The sequence below is a fragment of the Branchiostoma belcheri genome, unplaced genomic scaffold, assembly GCF_001625305.1.
Source record: "Branchiostoma belcheri isolate BF01 breed outbred unplaced genomic scaffold, Haploidv18h27 scaffold114, whole genome shotgun sequence".
In the NCBI taxonomy this organism is placed as follows: Eukaryota; Metazoa; Chordata; class Leptocardii; order Amphioxiformes; family Branchiostomatidae; genus Branchiostoma; species Branchiostoma belcheri.
Window position 1 is genome coordinate 1092548 of NW_017802536.1, and position 7410 is coordinate 1099957.

A 7410-nucleotide genomic window follows, 5' to 3' on the forward strand; every position below is an offset into this window, starting at 1 on the left:
CCCAACCCCCCCCCCGAAAAAACCCCACACATATACACACACACAGACGCACAGATGTGTGTGCGTGGAGGTATGTCCAGTATCAGGGTGAAGTGGCAGAAGTTAGGGTGGCAGAAGTTGTCTGAAGTTGTCCGAAGTTACGACCATTTCCGAGTGGTTTTGGGTGTTATCGGGAGTAAAGTCTGACGTCACTGTAACTTCCGACACTTGTGGGGTAGGGTGGCAGGTGTCGAAGTTGTCCGAAGTTGTCTGAAGTTACGTGACGTCACTGTAACTTCCGACACTTGTGGGGTAGGGTGGCAGGTGTCTGAAGTTGTCTGAAGTTACGTGACGTCACTGTAACTTCCGACACTTGAGGGTAGGGTGGCAGGTGTCCGAAGTTGTCTGAAGTTGAAGATGGAAAGATTGAAAGCAAAAAAGTTACCAGTTTTGACATTTAAATGCAACATTGAAAATGTTTATTAACGTATTGTAGGTTGTAGGTTTTGCTGGAGTCATGTTAAACGAACTGATATTTTTTTTATTATTATTTTATATTTTCTCGGAATCCGTGATTGGGTGTCGTCAGGCGTTTATTGTTTATCAAAAGTTTGATTCCTGGTGGGGCACCTAACGCGTCTGCAATCATCACGTGGGGACGATCACCACCAAGACCATAATTATAATGAAAAACTGACGTAACTTTATCATTAACCTGAAGATTTGGTGGGTTCAGTTTACCCGACGACGTTGTCCTTGATGATCCATAGACTGGCTACTATCCTGGTTAGTTTACGTCCGCTCCGATAGTAGCGACTATGATCAAACCGCCAGGTAAATGTTTTGAATTACAAGTGACACCGTTTAGAACACACTCCACGGTTCGAATTACAAGTGACACACTTATAGAATCACATTCGAATTACCGGCCAGTTCGAATTACAAAGTTCTTTTTAATGTAGATGACGCCAGATGTTGACATCTCAAACGTGCCTTTCGCGCGTAGAAGTCATGTTAGTGGATATATTTTTTAACATTCGTGATCTGGGGCTAGTGCGGCGCTTGCTTACTCTTTACGAGAAGATTGATTTCAACAGGAGCGCCAACCACATCCACCATAGTATCATGGTTTTCATGGTGGTGTGCCCAAAGTGAACTGTCGTGAAAACACGACACTCCTGACTTCTTACACTCACACGGCCCTACGTACCAAGTTATCTCGCTTACCGTGTGACGTAACTTGATTTTAACTTCATACCATTCACCCTGATACTCTGGGAGAGTGGCTGAAGTTAGGATGACGTCATAACTTCGGACAACTTCGGACAACTTCCGACACCTCCCGGGTGAGTGTCTGAAGTTAGGTTGACGTCATAACATAACTTCAGACAACTTCCGACAACTTCGGACACCTCCCGGGAGACTGTCTAACGTTAGGATGACGTCATAACTTCGGACAACTTCTGCCACCTCCCGGGAGACTGTCTAAAGTTAGGATGACGTCATAACTTCGGACAACTTCCGACAACTTCTGCCACCTTCCGGGAGACTGTCTAAAGTTAGGATGACGTCATAACTTCGGACAACTTCCGACAACTTCTGCCACCTCCCGGGAGACTGTCTAAAGTTAGGATGACGTCATAACTTCGGACAACTTCGGATGCGTCCGATAGCAGGTCGACAGGAGAGTCAAAATACGAAAAAGCACGAAGTTACATATGACGTAAGCTGATGTTAACTTCTGACAACTTCTAGCCTGGGTGCCATCCCCAGTAGTATATTCGCAAACTCTATAACTGGGTCTGGACTTGATCACATATGTAGCGTCTGGAGTCTAAATATTCGTTCAGATTTTGAACGAGCGCGCTGATTGGTCCTACTCGTCTAAGCCCTTTTTGGGGCATGTACATATTAGGTAAGGGCCGTTCGGACGTCCGAACGGCGACGTTAGCGTCCGTTCGAACGTCCGAACGCCTTATCATCAACATGTCCGACGGCGAACCGAACGCTAAAGCGCACATGATATAGCCGTAGTCAGTCTTTCCGCGATAAATCATCAACATGGCTGACGCACAAGCCGCTCAGCTCACGGAGGTTGATTACTCGCAATCACGTCGTTTTGGACGATTTAGACGGAATATCGTCGCTCAAAAATGAGCAAAAAGATGCATTGAATAATTTCGTTCGTGATGTTTTGGGCGTCCTACCGGTAAAAAAAAGAACGCACCGAGAAAAGGAACACTCGCGCGAAGATCTGTGTTTACAAAACAACAAACATCACTTGAATAATGCAGGCGCGCCATTGGCCGTCGCCTCTGAGGCTCAGCCAATCAAATGAAGCCCCGCTGCTCGGGCTAGCTCATTACGTGACGTCATGACCAATCGTTTTATATGTGATCAAGTCCAGACCCAGTTATAGAGTTTGCGAATATACTACTGGGGATGGTACCCAGGCTAGACAACTTCAGCCATTTCACCCTGATACTGGACATGTATGGAAGAAATAAGCTTCTAAGTCTAGCCATGGGCGATAGGCCACCGAGTTTTTGTTGAGATCGTTGTTACTTTATTCAAATATATACTTAGGTAACTGAACAACAAGTTCACTGTGCAGTGCACTCCGTACAAGATCCCCGAGAATCATACCCTGAACACATAACACCTTGAGGTCGGTCCGTTGAAAGATTCCCGAGAATCATACACTCAACACTTCACCGTCAGCTCGGTCCGTCAATGGTTGAGTTTGAAAGATTCCCGAGAATCATACACTCAACACACAACACCGTGAACACAGTCCGTTGAAAGATTCCCGAGAATTCTCCATGCCCAACATATATAACACATACTGGGTACTTGGTCGGCTGAATCACACAATAAAAAGCACACTCATTACTTATTAGCTGTTACTTCCGAATCGGCGTTCTGATAGAGATAGATGGCGCAAAGGCCGACGGGAGTAGAACTGGTTTCGCAGTTATTCGAACGCGTTCGCAAAACCGCTGCTCGACTCGATAGAACCCCAAGCCGGGGCTAGCGCTAGCGATGATGATAACTTCAAAAAGATGACAGGGTAGGAAACACCTACCCGTGAACTGCGTTACCAACTGGGGTGGCAGCAAAAATGTGACTTAGAATCACGTTCGGTCCCTGCCTCCCCAGACTCAGAGGACAACGATATCGTACATCTAGAGATATTGGGCACAACTACACTTTCCAAATCTCGTGCCTGGGAGACACATGTAGAACTAAAAACATGTCGGTGGGGTTTGTGGACGTGTTTTGTAGCAGCCTGGCAGTACATTTACACATAGAATGTCGTATGATGTAGCCTTTCTGGCCGTCTCCATTTTAGTAACCGCGCGGGAAATGTGGGCGCCTACCGTGCGTCTGATTGGCTAGCGGTGATGTCATTGTCTTACTGCTGGTAACGCAGTTCGCCGGAAATCGGACTTTACAAAATGCTTAATATCTTCTTTAAAATATGGTATAGTAACCCAAGAAAGTTTACATGGCTACATAGTTACCCCTAAAGTATAGATAGTATCAAGACTTTTATTTTCCTTGTGGCATTTTGCAGAAAATAGGGTCTTTTGAAATGGCATTTCGCACCTAGTGTATACTAGTACTTAGTACCTAACCAAGCTAAAGCGTTCGGAAGTCGCCGTTCGGCTCTCGGCAATCTTCGGTAAATGTTCGTATGGTTCTTTGGAATCCTCGTCAGGTTGTAGACCGAGTTCACAGTGTGTGTTGAGTGTATGATTCTCGGGAATCTTTCAACGGGCCGAGTTCACGGTGTTTGTGTTCAGTGTATGATTCTCGTGAATCTTTCAACGGACCGAGCTCACGGTGTTTGTCAGAGTGTATGACTCAACGGATCATGTTCATTCCTTATGTATTGTGATTGCAACGGACTGAGTGAGTACGTAGTGTATGTTATAACATATGCAAAACAATCAAGTTGTAAAATAGTTTTTAATGGTTTACAAAACAACATAGTTTTCAACAAAAACTCGGTGGCCTAGCGCCTGTGGTCTAGCTAGTGAATTGATGGGACAGCGTTCCTTTGTGTGGAGACTGGAATGCCCGGTAGCTGTTCTATAGCAACGGCTCTCGCTGCGAAGTGTCGCCATGAGGCTCCACCTGCCGTGACAAGACGGCACTGTAGCTAATGTCTTAAACCTGAAACGAAAACTTTACTCACTAGTTCCTAGTCTCTAATATCTTAGTCTACTAGTACGTTACCCACGCGAGTCGTACCTACCTTGAGTTGGTTAATGTTCGCTGATGTTAACTACGCTTGTTAATGCACTAAACGATCGCCGCGCTCGCAATCATATCACATTTTATAGGCATTACATACTAGTATTTCGATTTTCGTGACTTTTACTTGCTTAGCGAGCCAAAAATGTCCACGGATTTACTCACTAGTCTCGTGCTGACGTGCAGAAAATCTAACGTGCGATAAACCAGCTGTACGTCCCGGCAGCGCGCCGCAGCAACATGCTGTTAGTGGGGCTGTGCGCAGTGACAATATCTGTGTGTTTATTTTTCATAGACAACAGTAAAAATACAACAAATTATGGTCTCACCTTAAGCCCTGCAGTCTCGAACGAGCTGTGGATAAAGAATTGTTAGAAAAATTCAAATCTTTATTGAATCTTCTCAAAAAATCGCGGCGATGAGCTGGAGCGGTGAAGGTTCACGTCTGCTCTGGCTGGAGGTTCGCGGCGATGTGTTTACATGGAATATTTTGTTGTTCTATGACGTCACTGACGACGTACGGGTTTGAAGTTCTAGACCGGGAGTTACACGTTGAGGAGGAGAAGGGAGCACGTGTCCTAGCAGATAGAGAGCACGTGATCAGCACGTGATCAACACTAAGAGAATACGTGATCAGGCAGGTAGGGAAAACAATGCAATGGGTGAGTTATATATGTATAGCCCTATCATCAATCAGCTGTACATGTGCCATTGATGCTCCCCAATTTTTCTGGATGCCCCCTTCAATCATGCTGGCATGGACACTAATGTCTAGGTGCTTTTGAAATGATGAAAAGCTCTGATACGAGTTAATATAACGCATGCGTTATCCTTCTTCAGCAAGGGAAACGTCCTTCACAATTGGCTGTTGTATCAGAACCCTTGCAGAATCTTCTTCTGTGTTAACCAGAACCTATGGGCTTGCCTGAATTCATCAAGATGCTTTTCGAAATCCAGAACATTTAAAGAAGAATAAGAACCCTTTTGAATTTTGACCATGGTATGGGCCACTTTCCTGGGCCGACATTGTAGGCTTGCCACACCTGTACATTACTTGTGAAAAGTTGTAAGTTGTGGACACTAATACCGTTAAGTTTGATACTGGCCTTCTATTGCTTTGGCAAGTCAGCAACAATTATAACGGTTCCAAAGCGAAGGTTCTGGTCATGACTTGCTTTTAAATTTCAACCCAGCCTTTTGTGTTGACTTCATGGCTCATTTTGTAGCATTTAAGCCTATAATAGGATGCCTAGACCTGTTTTTATTTTTTTTCGCCCTGTCGCTTCATATTTTTTCTGAAAAAATCCGAGAACCAACAAATTAAATTGGTGTGGCCTAACTGTCTGAATGAATTTGTTTTAATTGGTTCAAGTTATAACAGAAATGTACAAACAGGATACTCATGGCATTAATTTGACATTGTTTCAGTTCCAGTGCCTTAAAAGTCAGTTGTCAGGTTGATATCATTTGGCGAAGGTATAAGTTCATGGAACTCTAGTTGTTTCTACATGTACTTACTTGTGCATAGCCAGCAGGGTCTCCTGGAGTGTAGTGGCATCCCTCCTCACACTGAAAGGGGAAAGCAGATAAAGACATTTACAGTGATGTAATATCACTGCAAACATTCCTGAAACATGTGTTGTCTCTACCTTAGCAAATACTAGCAGTGGGTACTTACAGTTCAGCTTAATCAGGTTTAAGTTCAGGTCCAAATCCAGAGGATCAGGTCTGAACCTGAACCTGATTATGGTATAAGGCCACACCAAGTAAATTTTATGGATGACGTCCGCACGCGCATTGATTTTGGCCTGTTCCTAGAAAAAAAAACAAGAAATTCCGCTTCTTGTAACTATGACCAAAGAGTGACGACAGTGCCGCAAATCGTCAGATTGACGTGAAACCCGTAACGCGAAATGGGTAAAGAGCACATGCTTTGTTTCTGCAGGCCTGCAAAAATGTGATGAAAGAAACAGGACAGGACGACAACTGCTGTTCCACCTGATTTATTGCTGTTTTGATGATGAATAAAAGGCTTCTTGCTTGTTAATTTGTGTCACCTCATTCAATTTGTGTCCTAACATTTGTCGTCTCTTAGTATATTTCTAATCTAGGCCTCTTGTTTTTAGGGCCCTTCTTTTTTTTTCGCCCTCTCGCATTAGATATAGGGTTTCCAAAGGACGTCATCCATAAAATTTACTTCGTGTGGCCTTATACGATGAATAAGTAAATCTTAACGCAAAATCCGAATAAATGTAGACAAAACAAACATCAAGTCCACAAACCACTCTTTGCTTTAGTTTGAAATATGACACATTTTCTGTTAGATGTAACACTACCGTCACCATTGACACTTTAGGCCTTGTATCATTTACTGCTAAGATAATGCCGGACTAAAAAGCAAGTAACATTTGCAAAGCAAATGCATAATATTTACCTTCACATGGTTTAGCCTTACAAGTACTGCTCTAATTATTCTTACTCGAACACATTCATGTATATATGGTAATATATGCCTTTTAAAACTTGCTACATCACGTAACCCAACACCACAGGAACAGGGTGTCTGCTACAAATCTAGTTACCATAGAGACAACTGTCCAGTCCTGGTTATTATCCTTAAAAACAATAAGTTTTACTTCTGCGAAGGTAACCATAATTAGATCGTTGAAACTTGGTTGAACGTGTTTGCTTAATTAAAAAACGTGTTAATTCTGCACTATCAAAACACCCGTGTTTCAGGCAGGTTCCCTCTGCTGCACTGATTTATATACCTTCAACAGGCAGACAAGGATTCACACATCAGAGCTCGAAATTCAGTTTTGGGAATAGGTGCACTGATGCACCCAGTAAATATTTGGGCGCACCAGATAAAATAGAAAGAAAGTCAGCAACAACTAATTATGTTCCATTTCTAAAGCAAAGTGCTACAACAATGATTTTATTATTTTTGCTGAGACTTAGATGTTAATATAAGCAATTCGTAAGTTAGAAATAACGCCCACACTATAATCAGACCAGAGTTGAGCACAATACAGACTGGCACAATAGCTACCGAACAACATGCGCTTTACCTCAACAGAGCAGTGATGGAATCCACGTATAAGCGAATTCGCTCTAGCATACAAGCTTCTAATCTGACTCTGCATCGCTTGGTCATCAGAAAGATTTGGT